Source organism: Apodemus sylvaticus, chromosome 23 (assembly GCF_947179515.1).
Source record: "Apodemus sylvaticus chromosome 23, mApoSyl1.1, whole genome shotgun sequence".
NCBI classification, from domain to species: domain Eukaryota; kingdom Metazoa; phylum Chordata; class Mammalia; order Rodentia; family Muridae; genus Apodemus; species Apodemus sylvaticus.
The window spans coordinates 15,556,208-15,570,709 of NC_067494.1; the positions used below are offsets into that span (position 1 = coordinate 15,556,208).

At 42.9% G+C, this 14,502-nt stretch overlaps 1 pseudogene; it reads left to right on the forward strand.

Annotated features, from left to right (window-relative positions):
* Window positions 1–2,523: 2,523 nt before the first annotated feature.
* On the forward strand, window positions 2,524–12,546 carry LOC127673520 (sperm motility kinase X-like; annotated as a pseudogene).
* Window positions 12,547–14,502: the final 1,956 nt, after the last annotated feature.

Sequence of the window (14,502 nt, forward strand, 5' to 3'; positions counted from 1 at the left end):
GTGTTGTCTTAGGCCTGGTGGCTGAGAGAGGCAGATGTAGGAGTTTGCAGTGCTGAGATCACTTGACATACTCTGTCTGAAAAACTAAGATAGAATAGCATTTCATAAATATACCTGGCCTACATAAGTGAGGACAAAGAAACAGAAACACACACAAGGACAATTAGACACACATACACAGACACTCCTAATTCTGTGGTCATGTATGCATCAAGGTCAAATTCAGTCCTTATTTAAAGCAGTATCTAAAGTTTTCCAACTCTGCTGTGGATGACTTTGAGTTTTAAATTCTGTGTCACTTCCCAACCAATGTAGGGATACAGGATTTCCTTTAAAAGTCTGGTTTACTTGGTTCTGGGGAAGAAACACAGTGTTTCCTGCATTCTGGGAGAGAGCAATTCCATTTGAGGAGTCACTCTGTAGATCAAGCTAGCTTGGGATTTACTCTGTAGCTGAGGAAGACCTTGAATTCTTGATCATCCTCCTTCTATAGTATTTTTTATGGACTTCCAGGTCTGCATGACTGACCCTGCATTTTCTTCCTTCCTTTCTACATGATTTATTTTTCCTGATAAGAATATTTTCAAGTACTCCCAACATGATATGTAGCTGGACTTCCCTCTTCTGAAGCTGGTGAGCTGTGATCTGGTTGGAAGGAGGGAAAGGAGACTGTTCCAGTCCCATGCCATTGAAAGGAAACACAGCAGCAATTGTCAGGACTGTCCCTGTGTAGCCAGGTAGCTTTGCAGGTGTGTTCTGACCGATGGCCCTTGAGCTGACTCCACCTAACTTCTCTATGTATCACAATAGATAGAAGAAAAGGCACTATTGCTAAGGATTCTTGCAATGGGTACTATTTAGGCATTTTAGAGGATGCTTGGTGAGTTTTCTGAATGACCTAATTCCATGCATTCACATGGAAGTACTTAATTCCACTTCTGACTTCTGTGTTCTAGTAGAGTTGGTTCCCAGAATGACTTTCTATTCATGAAAGTATGTTCTCACTACCTTTTACTGGGTCCTCATAATAAATTTAAGAGAATCCAATAGAGCCATTGTTTTGTCTACCCTCCTAGCCATAGGTATAGCAGGAGCTATAGGAACAGGAACCAAAGCTTTCTTATTACAGGGTTCCCATTACCCACTCCTTGCAAGAAGCTATTGATGAACACATCTAAAGATTAGAAAAGTCAATGACAGTCCTAGAAAAATCCGATTGTTCTCTAACTGGGGTGGTTTTGCAAAATTGAAGGGGCTTGGATCTATGCCTACTGTTGCAAGGAGGGCTATGTGTGGCCCTTGGAGAGTGCTGTGTATATGCATACTATATGGGGATTGTTAAATAATGGCCTAATTAAAGAAAAGATTACAAGGCCACTAGAGAAAGAACCATCTCAAATGTTGCTTGCAACCTCTGGCAAACCATGCTGTCTCCTATGGCTGAGGGTTGCTTTGCTCATGGATCTTTCAAGACAACTCCTAGGTTAGATCAGACGTTTTGGTAGAGACTGACTTGCTAAAGATGCCTTTTTGTGTAACAATATAAAAAAGCTTCTAGGAGCCTCTCAAGGTTCAGTCCTTGAGAGGCTAATCCCCTGGTCATGAAAAGGCTAAATTCATCAAGCAGTGGCTCACTTTCCTTCTATCATTCATTCAGAATAAGTCAGAACACTAATAGGGAACCAAAACCAATTTCTCTCAACATTTTCATAGTAAATGAAAAAATATGTTACGGACTGCCCCTCAGTTTCTCAAGAGCCTTTCCAGGTGTCCATGTTCCTAATGTATTTTAATATCAGAAATTAACTACCTGAGCAGCACAAGAAAGACTGTCTAGAAGTAACAACAGCCTCTCAAACTATATTCTCTCCAGCACAACCAGACCCTACTTTAAGATAATTGTTGTTCCATAACTAACCTACACAACCAATCTAAATTTTGCTGCCTCTTCTCAAGAACACTCAGACTGCAGACAGTTACTTCTGCCAACTGACAGCCTAAGACTTCCTCTCTACTAAGTATTCTGAAGGGTGTGATCTCTCCCCTTTCCTGATCCTCTTTTCATGTCCCTGCTCTTTGGACTCTTCTTCCCAGCTACACGGACCAAGAACCATATAGTTTCAAGTGTACATCCAAAACCATTTTGTTCTTAATGCCTTTACTTCACCCCTGTCCTTAGGAAATCTGTCCCAAGGTATTTCCAATCAACCACAGACTGCCCCAACAAATATAGGGCCATTATTAGCTCTTTCATCAGAAATAACATCCTGTTTCATCAGAATCTACATGCCTCAGAGACTATACTGCCCTAGTATCATATGCTCCCCCAAAATCTGAATATCAACTGACATAGCCTCTTCTTCCTGGTTTTTACAAACAAGCCAGATAGCTTTGGTCTCATAACAACAATGGCGGAATGTCAGCAGGTGTCCCAGCAAGAGAGACTGAAGGCCACCTCCCCACACTCAGCAATCCAGCAATAAACACACATGTAGGGATGGAGGCAGTCTAGGCAGCTGGACCATGGCGAGAGCAGCAAACATGGCTCTGGCAGGCCGTATTCTTCTCCCCTAGTCCTCTGCCCTGTTAAAGCACATTAGCTTACATTCTTAAAGCTAGGCACCAAGACCTACTTCTTTATTTGTCAACTTTCCCCTGCTCATCAAGGTCCAATTATTAAAGTGTTTAAGAACCAGGCAGTGGTAGCCTGGGTCAGGTTAAAAGTCCTGGGATATAACTTCTTTAAGCAGTGTTTAGTAAATACAAATCCTAGAATCCAGCCCTGCCTAAGCAGAAAGTACTTAACAGTCAGAATATAAGACACCTATTTCTCCACCTATTTCTCCAGCATGCTGTCCAAGAGCTTCCAGTCCCATGTCTATCTTGGTGGTACACCAGGTCATTGAGATGCAATCCTATTGGAGATCCGTAACTCTGGGGTACCCCTGTCTGGTAACTGGGAAGGTCACTTGCTCACACCCTCATTTATGCCTTCCTAGCATGACTCCATAGGAGTGTGCCTCCATGCCACGTGAGTGCAAATTGCTGACCACACTTTACCATGTAAGACCATACTTAAGAGAGAGCCAACTTTCTCTCCAATCCCCTACACTCATCTCTTCACTGGGGATTTGATCTTAGGGCCTCCTGCTTGTACACTGAGCATTTTACCAACTGAGCCCCTCATCCACGCCTTTTGAGAACCTCTCTTAAGTATATTTTTTGTTCTTGTAGAAACTGGGATTTGATTCGCAGTACCAAGGCAGCTGACAACCATCAGTGACACCAGTTACAATCGATATACTGCCCTCTTCTGGCCTTGGCAGTTAGTGAATGCATGAGATAGACATTCAGGCAAAACACCAACCAACCAACCACACACACACACACACACACACACACACACACACACACAGAGAGAGAGAGAGAGAGAGAGAGAGAGAGAGAGTCAGAGGCAGAGACAGAGACAGAGACAGGCACACAGAGACAGTGATGGAAAGACAGAGAAAGAGCCAGAGACAGAGAGACACAGAGATGGAGAGGCAGAAATAGAGAGACAGAGGAGAGAGAGCAAGAGCAAGCTGTCACTTTCTAACAAGCTTTGTTACATTTCCTTGCATTTCTAGAAAACATCTCCTTTCTGCTAATGGAATTGTGAAGCCTCCCAAATTTTGATGGTGTTTTTGGGGCAGAAAAAATATGTAACATAAGGACTGGAAGAACATTTGAATGTCTTCTAGCCTGTCTTCTGCTCTGTTCCTCTTGCTCTCTTGTAGCCCATTCTGGCCTCTAACCTTTTGCCAATCCAAGGCTGACTTTGAACTCCTGTACCTATGCCTCAAGAGCTCTATCATGCCCAGTTTTGACCATCTCTGGGGAAATTTTTGCTATCATTCCAAAGAGATTTTTCAGTCTTTGGAAATCTCTTAGAACATTCTTCCAGAGACTGAAATGAAAACTAGGCTGGCCTCTCTGTCTGTCTTCAGGCTCTGAGGGGCAGCTTCTCAGTTCCTCCTGATACCTGGGACAACCTCCAGAGGGCTAACTTAACTCTGGACCCTTCTAGAACTGGATCCCCTCCTGTCTGTAGTTTACATGTGATCACTGCTGTCTGAAGGAGCCTAGGCTGAACTCCAGCAGGTGAGCTGGATGGTGAGACAAGAAGTATCATGCATGTGTGTATAGTGCACTGATTAGATAACATGAAGAGACCCAGCATAGATGGAGAAGTTAGAAGTCAGCGTGAGTTCTGGTTCTGCCTTACATGGGCATTAGACAGACCATTTTGCTTTTGTGTCTCCACGATCTTGTCCTAGTTCAAAGAGGTACAGACAGCTGCATCTCACCCCTTAGTTGCTCACCCAGTCTATCAAATGTTGCTACCTTCTATCACTAAAATCTCAAGTTTAGAAGAAAGACATGGTGGCATCTTGTTAGGCTGGTCAGAAAAGAGATGTTCTCAGAAAACGAAATACCTTTTAATTTCCCTAAGACCATGGCCCCTATCTTATTCATCAGAGGAGCTTTTCTGCATTCCGTTCAGTGTTCCAGCAGAGCTCAGCCTGAGATGCTCACCACTCAACAATGTCTGTTTGCTTAGATTTGAACATTTTTTTATGTCCAACCTCTGTACAGATTTGCTGGGTACCTGAGGATACATGGGAGCGATAGTATGTGTCCCTTGAGAGAGAAAATCAGACAGCTAAGAATTTTTTTTTATTTTAATTCCTTTTTATGTGTATGAGTGTTTTATGCTGCAGGCTAATCAGGAAACTCATAAGGCTTAGTTCTTCTGCCCCTGACTGCTCCAAATTCTTGTGAGTCAGTATTTTTCCTGTGAAGTGAGGACCCAGGACTTGTGGGAGGAACACTATTGTAGTGGCTATTCCTGGTTGTCAACTTGACTATATCTGGAATGAACTACAATCAAGAATTGGAAGGCTCACCTATGATCCTAATCTGGAGGCTCAGAGATACAAGTTTCTGACTTGGATCTTGGCATGAAGATCTTGAAGCATAGTGGCTATGAATTCCAGAAGATCAAGACATAGAGATCTCCGAGTTCAAGGTCATCTTGGATTAAAGTCTTGATGGCACATGCCTTTAATCTGGGCCACACCCTCTGATGGAGACCTATAGCCTTTAATCCGGGCCACACCCTCTGCTAGAGACCGATATAAGGACATTGGAAGTAGACTCACACTTCTTCCTTGCCTGCCTCATGGGACTGAGCAACTGCTAAATCCTTGGACTTCCATCCACAGCTGCTGCTGACCATTGCTGGGGAGTTGGACTACAAGCTGTAAATCATCTATAAATTCCCTGACTATATAGAGACTACCCATACATTCTGTGACTCTAGAGCACCCTCACTAATACAACTATATTCTTTTGATTCTTTACTGAGAATATAGACCAGACTCCCCTCCTAGCCCATCCCCAAGAAAGGTATCAGGAAGATCTGGGAGCATCCATGTCAGTATCAGCCACCTGTCCTAGGGATAGCTCAGCCCCCTCATGATGGTTTCCTCACCTTCAAGGATCTGCTACACCGTGTCTCAGGCAGCCTTCCCTACAGAATACAGCTCCTAGTCCTTGAAAAGTATCAGGGCACACAGAGATGAGATGTTAACAACAGTCTTGCTAAGGCCAGGGATATCTGGGACAGCGTTGAAGGTACCTGAGGTAGTTGTTCACCTTAACTAGGTCCTTCACATTCAGGAAGACATTGGAATTGTCCCCGAGAGCGCCTGAAAAAAAAAAAAAAAAAAAACAGGATGGAACAAACTGAAGAGGCAGCTTGGGCTCTGCTCCCACAGCCTTCTCCAGTTACTCCCTATAGTTCCAGCTGTGCAGACATCCCTAAGAGTGATCATGAATGCTCTTTATAAAAACAGATGTCGTGACTCACACACCAGCCCTGAGGCACAAATTAAGGCACTTTAGACAACCTGGTTAGACTAACGCTGCAGTGACACTAGTACGTCCTTTCTCCTCCTGAACTTTGGATTTGAGGACTAAGCATCCACCTAACCAAAAGGCAATGAGGTGAGAGCTTGCAGCCCTGGTCTTGTTAGGAGTCTCACCTGCGTTGTGATTAGCAGCAGGCCCTGCAGACCCTAAAGCCCAGGGATCTCAAGCATCTACACAGAGACTGCTGTTTCCTGGCCTGGCAGCCCAGATCTGGAGATACCAGCACCACTCGCAGGCCAGGCTGCTGTGCACCAGCTCTGCATTCAGAATCCATGGCACCAGGTCACTACCTTCCCTTAGGATCAGCACAGAACTGGACAACAGCAACTGGGCCAGCTCCTGGGACAGGGCATGGCCCAAGTCCTGGGAGGCCCCCATCAGCAAGCACACAGTGCAACTCAGCCCACCTCCCTCAAGGCCTGGAACTCAGCAGAAGGCTCAGCTAGCTGCTGATCAAGTGTATGACATAGATTGCTTGGTTCATTTATAGAATGAGGTGATGTAGAATCCATCAGAATTATAGAAAAACCTTTCTTTGATTCAGAAAGTTGCAAGTAGTAGACCTAGTTTCTTATCCAGGTTTGGATAGGGAAGTCAGCAATCACAAGTGGCCATTCTTAAGTCTCATTTTTTTTTTTATTCATTAAGGTTTTTGTCCTTATATGTTTCTAAAAAATACATAGTCTTGTGCCAAATCAACACCTTGGCGTCCATGCCTTTTCTCTATGCCGTAGTTCCCTTTCTGTATATTTCTGCATTGTTTATTTAAAACTACATAGTTATCACTACTCTCTTACATTCACTATCTTATTTCCAATAATAGTTAAAGGACCTTTAACAGACAAGGTGAGGTCAAGGTCTTCTGGGCTATATGAGACTCTGTCTCAAGACAAAACCTAAATACAGAAAGAAAAGGAGAGAGATAGCCGATGCCCTGCCAGCGAAAGGCGTCCCTTCCTGAGTTTGAAGCCTAGAACTCACATTAAAAATGTTAGATATGCTCTGGCAGAGGTGGTGCTTGCCTTCAATCCTAGAACTTAAATGTCAAAAGCAGGTGAATATTTGTTAGTTCCAGGCCAGCATGGTTTACATAGACAATTCCAGGACATCCAGGGCTTCACAGAGAAATCCTGACTTAGCCAGGCAGCCATGAAACCGTTAATTCCAGCATTAGGGGATGCTGATGCTTAGGCAGGTGACTCTCTCAGATTGAGGCCAGTTGCTTCAGAGTGAGGTCCAGGACATCCAGAGTTATGACAAGAGAAACCCTGCCTCAAAAAAAAAAAAAAAAAAAAAAAAAAAAAAAAAAAAAACAGAAAAAAAAGAAAGAAAAAAGAAAGAAAAGAAAAGAAAAAAGAAAAAAAAGGAAAAATAAACTTTTTAAACGGAGGACATGCACGAAGAACTATACACATTGTCCTCTGGCCTCCACCTCCTAAGACTGCCTCCCAGTCACACAGTAATAGCCACACACATTAACATATCAAGAAAACAACAAGAAAAGGTAAGTTTCTTAAAGGAGAGTAAGCACAGCAAGTCTTGGTTTTTTATTTGTTTGTTTTAAGATGTATTTATTTAGTGTATGTGAGTACACAGTTACTCATCTTAGGTACACCAGAAGAGGACACTGGATCCCATTAAGAGTTGACAAAAGGTAATGTCTGTTCTGGTTAGTTTTTGTCAATCTAACATCAGCTAGAGTCCTGTGAGAAGAGGAAACACCAAATGAGGAATTTGTTTCCATCAGACTGGCCTGTGGGAAAGAAAAGAAAAGAAATCACATCTTGACTGATGTGATTGATGTGCAACCCACTGTGGATGGAGCCACTTCTAGGCGGGTGATCCTGTGTTCTATAAGAAAGCAGAGAGAGCAAGATAAATAATTCAAGCCAGTAAGAAATATTTTTCAATGACCTCTGCCTCCAAGTTCCCGAGTTCCTGTCTGTTTTTCTAGCTTAGTCAGTGCTCCATTTGTGTGAAGAGACATGATGGCCACTGTAACTCATATAGAGGAAAACACTTAATTGGGGCTGGCTTACAGGTCAGAGGTTCAGACATGGTGAAGAGCACGGCTTTGAAGAATAGCAGAGAGTCCCACATCTAGATCAGCAGGCAGCAAGAAGAGAGAGACATAGGAGCTGGATTGAACATTCGGAACCTCAAAGCTGTGACATAGTTCCTCTAACTAAGACATACCTACTCCAACAAGGCCACACCTCCTAAGAGTGACGTCACTCCCTGTTGACCAAGAATTCAAATGCATGAGTCTATGGGATCATTCCAGTTCAAACCACCATGACTTCCTTCAGTGATGAATTGAAACCTGAAAATTAGAAAAGTAAATATTTAGGAAATGTAAGTGACTTATATAGAAGGGTTTTTATCCTGTATTCCAATTTCTTTCTTTCCTTTCTTTTCACTTCTTTCTTTCCTTCCTTCCTTCCTTCCTTCCTTCCTTCCTTCCTTCCTTTCTCTCTTTTTCTTTCTTTCTTTTCTCTCTTTTTCTTTCTTTTCTTTCTTTCTTTCTTTCTTTCTTTCTTTCTTTCTTTCTTTCTTTCCTTCTCTTTCCTTCTTTCTTTCATTTCTTCTTTCCATCTTTCCTTCCTTCCTTTCTTTCTTCCTTCCTTCTTTTTCTTTTACTTGTTGGAGTTTCATGTAGCCAAGGCTGGTTTTCAACTCACTCTGTAATGAGGCTGGCTTCAATTTCCTCATTTTCTTGCCTCCACTTCCTTGGCAATTTGATTACCAGCATATGTCATCAGTCTAGCATGTGGGTATAGAGGTGTGTGCATGTTTGGTGATATTAGTGCACTATAAATTCACAGTGTTGGGCATGCATGTGTGAAGCTCAGAGTTTAAATTTGCATTTTTTTCTATCTCCACTGTACTTTATGAGACACAGACTTTCAATGAACTGTAAACTCAAGGACTGGATAGGCTAGGCAGTGAAAAACAGGGAACTTTTTACTGACAAGGAGTCTTCCCAAATTTCTAAGCTTAGGTTTGAATAAAACTCCGTCCTCCAATCCTAATCCTTTCACCTGTTAGAAGAGAGGCAGTGGGGAGCAAATCCTTCATTGTCCATCAACAAACCCCTTTTCAGGTTCCTGTGCTGATGAGGAAGGAGGATCTTTCCTCTGTGACTTTCAAAAATCAAATATCTGATTAGAGACATCACACATAGGGTTTTGTTGCCCATTTCTGGACAGTACCTGTGTCTCTCTTTCATTGTGTGATGGTTTGTCTGATAGAATTGCTAGCCAGTGCATAGTGTGGAATGTGTAGACATGTTCTATTTCCAGGTGACAATGAACATTTTGTTAAGAGAGAATATCATCCTTGACTACTGCTCTATGAGGTGCTTTGTTCTTCTCTTCCCAAGCATTCAAAGTACCTGACTAGGTTGTTTTGACTAAGCCCACTGAGTCAGTCAACAAGGTCTCAACAGAGTGAATGGTGATTAAAGAAAGAAAAGACAATTAGACAACACTATAGTATGACTCCAGCTAGAGCATGTTTAGTTTTTCCCATGCTGCCTTTACACCATATGAAGTACATGCAAAAAATAGGGTCAGTTCTAGGTCAAGGAACTAACAAGGCATACACAAAAGTCCTGTGATTGCTGGTGGCTGGGAGCTTCCCGGTCTGGCGAGGGTAATTGTGGAGACATGGAGTAGGACTCTGGTGATGATGGCTTTGAACTCTGAGGGTTTCAGGGCTTTCTAACTGTACTAAAAATGCTGATAATTTCTAAAATGTCCTAGAAACTTTCTTGTTCTTTCTGAGGGTGAAAGACTGCTGGCTTAGGTGATTAACACCTGTAGCCTAACAGCAGAGGATTAAGCAATGTGGTCTTTGTTCTATCTCATCAGGAACTGCTGGGCTCTAACTTTCAGCTTGCTAGTCAGAATTCTTCGCAGGGAGAAAAAAATAGGATGCTTAAAAAAGTGGTTAATGATAGTTAAAGCAATATACAACAAACTGGTAGCCAACATCAAACTAAATGGAGAGAAACTTGAAGCAATCCCACTCAAATCAGGGACTAGACAAGACTGCCCTCTCTCTCCATATCTTTTCAATATAGTACTTGAAGTTCTAGCTAGAGCAATTAGACAACATAAGGAGGTCAAAGGGATACAAATTGGAAAGGAAGAAGTCAAACTATCACTATTTGCAGATGATATTATAGTATACTTAAGTGATCCAAAAAACTCCACCAGAGAACTCCTACAGCCAATAAACAACTTTAGCAAAGTGGCTGGCTATAAAATCAACTTAAGTAAATCAGTTGCCTTACTATACTCAAAGGATAAGCAGGCTGAGAAAGAAGTTAGGGAAATGACAGCCTTCACAATAGCTACAAACAATATAAAGTATCTTGGTGTGACTGTAACCAAACAAGTGAAAGATCTATACGACAAGAACTTCAGGTCTCTGAAGAAGGAAATCGAAGACTTCAGAAAACGGAAAAATCTTCCATGCTTGTGGATTGGCAGGATTAATATAGTTAAAATGGCCATTTTGCCAAAGGCAATCTACAGATTCAATGCAATCCCTATCAAAATCCCAACACAGTTCTTCACAGAGTTAGAAAAAGCAATTCTCAAATTCATCTGGAATAACAAAAAACCCAGGATAGCTAAAACTATTCTCAACAGTAAAAGAACTTCTGGGGGAATCAGTATCTCAGACCTCAAGCAATACTACAGAACAATAGTGTTAAAAACTGCATGGTACTGGCAGAGTGACAGGCAAGTGGACCAATGGAATAGAATTGAAGACCCAGAAATGAATCCACACAGCATGGTCACTTGATCTTTGACAAAGGAGCGGAAAACATTCAGTGGAAAAAAGATAGCCTTTTCAACAAATGGTGCTGGTTCAACTGGAGGTCAGCATGCAGAAGAATGTGAATCGATCCATTCTTATCTCCTTGTACTAAGCTCAACTCCAAGTGGATCAAGGATCTCCACGTAAAACCAGACATACTGAAACTAATAGAAAAGAAACTGGGGAAAACCCTTGAGGACATGGGTACAGGGGGAACGTTCCTGAACAGAACACCAATAGCTTATGCTCTAAGATCAAGAATTGACAAATGGGACGTCATAAAATTATAAAGTTTCTGTAAGGCAAAGGACACTGTCAAAAGGACAAAATGGCAACCAACAAATTGGGAAAAGATCTTCACCAACCCTACCCCTGATAGAGGGCTAATATCCAATATATACAAAGAACTTAAGAAGTTAGACCCCAGGAAACCAAATAACCCTATTAAAAATGGGGTACAGATCTAAACAAAGAATTTTCACCTGAAGAAATTTGGATGGCCGAGAAGCACCTTAGGAAATGCTCAACATCATTAGTCATTAGGGATATGCAAATCACAACAACTCTGAGATTTCACCTCACACTAGTCAGAATGGCTAAGGTTAAAAACTCAGGAGACAGCAGGTGTTGGCAAGGATGTGGAGAAAGAGGAACAGTCCTCCACTGCTGGTGGGATTGTAAGATGGTACAATCACTCTGGAAATCAGTCTGGCGGTTCCTCAGAAAACTGGACATGACACTTCTGGAGGACCCTGCTATACCTCTTCCTGGGCATATACCCAAAGTATTCCCTGGCATGCAATAAGGACACATGCTCCATTATGTTCATAGCAGCCTTATTTATAATAGTCAGAAGCTGGAAAGAACCCAGATGTCCCTCAATGGAGGAATGGATACAGAAAATGTGGTATATTTACACAATGGAATACTACTCAGCAATTAAAAACAATGAATTCATGAAATTTTTAGGCAAATGGTTGGAACTGGAAAATATCCTAAGTGAGGTAACCCAATCACAAAAGAATACACATGGAATGCAATCTCTGATAAGTGGATATTAATTAGCCCAGAAGCTCTGAATACCCAAGGTACAATTAGCATAGTGATGGAGCATGCATCAGAGGGAGAGCTACAAGACCTCATCATCGAAGGGGGTCTTTAGAGGAGAGCTAGGCTTGAAGGATGTTTGTCCAGATCGTACATGCTGTGCAGCACTGCCACAACAATCACATTGCCCATAGGTACAGAAAGCCCAGCAACACTTTGATCGACCACTGTCTAATTTTGGCTTTACTGCTGAAGTGATCCCTAGGCAAAAGCTGTCAGATTTCTGTAGCATACTGCCCTGCTGTGCTCCAGAACTCTTGTAAGCAGAGTAATATGAGGGCTGCCCAATGGATATCTGGAGTTTAGGGGTACTCCTGTTCCTCTTGGTGACTGGGAGCCTGTCTTTCCTAGGTAAATCTTTTGTGGATTTGGGGCTGCAGATCATCACAACAAACTTCAGCATTCTCCTCATGTTTCCATTGATAATTTCAATGTCATCATCAAACTGCTGCTGATCAGTTCATCTAATCAAATTGTGAGACACCCCATGATCTGGACAGTGAGGCATGTTTACCACCTACTTACACGCAGACGTTCCCGGACACCCAGAGCCCTAGCATTGTCAGGACCAAGCGAGTCATTGGATATATGTCTGACAGGCATATGTCCTCCTGCAGTACCCAAGAGAAGGTCTGAGGATCTCTACAGGCAGCTAAGAGTATAACCCTCAGAGGGTCCTCCACTGGGGATACCCGCAGAAAGAGACTCTCACACAGGAAAAGGACATCACCCAGGAAAAGACCATCCTTCAATAAGATGCCATCATTCAGGAAGAACCCACTACCAATGTCCAGCCTTGGGGTGCAGGCTCTCATAACTGACCATACTGCTGGAAGGAATGAAGAAGACAATCGTGCACTGCCTCTGAAACCCGTGCAGTTGCCTGACACCACCAAAGGGAAGTAAAGTTTCCAGTAAGAAATTGGTTCCAAGAAAAGGGGATCATTGGACCCTTCACAGGACCACATTGGTGCAAGTCGTTATTCATTTTATCCATACTTTTGTTCTTTGTGACAAAGGATGGGTCTTCCCCCTTGTGGCAAACTTAGGAATTTAACAATCTGCCACTTCAGAAGAACCCAGGTATCCCTCAACAGAAGAGTGGATGCAAAAAATGTGGTATATATACACAATGGAGTACTATTCAGCCATTAGAAACAATGAATTCATGAAATTCTTAGGCAAATGGATGGAGCTAGAGAATATCCTACTAAGTGAGGTAACCCAGACTCAAAAGATCAATTATGGTATACACTCACTAATAAGTGGATATTAACCTAGAAAACTGAAATACCCAAAACATAATCCACACATCAAATGAGGTACAAGAAGAATGGAGGAGTGGCCCCTGGTTCTGAAAAGACTCAGTGAAGCAGTATAGAGCAAAATCAGAACAGGGAAGTGGGAAGGGTTGGATGGGAGAACAGGGGGAGGTAGGGGGCTTATGGGACTTTCGGGGAGTGGGGGGCTAGAAAAGGGGAAGTCATTTGAAATGTAAATAAATATATCAATAAATTAAAAAAAAGAAATACAGGAGAACATGGTTCAACAGTTAGAAGCCCTTAAAGAGGAAACACACACACACACACACACACACACACACACACACACACACACACAAAGAATTCCATAGAGCTACTTCATGCTTACTGAACCAAAAGTGGACAGCAGAGAAGCTGCTCAAAGCAGGGAGAGGAGAAGATGGGGCATGGAGAAAGGAAGCAGAGAGTTATTGGAGAACCACTGTGCGGGGGAGACCGAGTGCTAGGGATCTGCAAGGCCAGTCCAATAATTTCTCTGTGATTCACCGTCACTAAGAGCCTCTCTCATCTGTCTTTTTGCTTTGAAGTCCTGATGAGGACAAGTCCCAGCTCCATAGCTTGTGAGTCATGTGTTGGGGGTCAGCCTGGCTGAAAATCTGACAGTCCATCAGGAGACCCAAGCCAGATATACATGAGCCTGTGTGGCCACAGTCCCCTCCTTCAGAGGAAGAGCTGTCCACCCCAGCACTGTCTTATCCAGGTAAAACCTCAGGCAGAAAGGGCTAGTTTTTCACTGGGTGCTGCTCAGATGAGAGGGCTGAGGTGCAAAAGAACCCCCAAAGCCCTCTGTGGAAGAGTAGCACTGTGGCTTCTCCTCTAACCTGGATAACTATGAGAGGTTCTTCTAACGATAACATTCTGTCTTTTGCTCCCTGTTTCATGGAGAGAATATGGTCTTATTCACGAAGTAGACTTCTTTCCTTAGAGAACTTTCCCTAGTCAGCATATCCTTCCTGCCACAGTTGGGTTCCTAGGTTGAAAATGAGGCCTGGAAGTGCCTCTGTTGGGGTCCTCTAGGGGGCATCCTCCTTTTACAAACCTCCACCCAGTCCCATTCCCCCTGCAAAAGCCATCGCAGATTACACAGCTTGAGTCCAACTCAGAGCAAAACTTATGAAAACCACAGCAGTGGAGTGACTCCAGAGGCAGCTGTGCCCTCTCTCTCTGCCAATTCTGCCCTCTAGCTCCTCTTCCCTTGCCTCTCTCTGCTTGTTCTCTCCAGGGCACCATTTACCTTGGCAACAGGACAATTCTCTCAGCATCAGGTGCC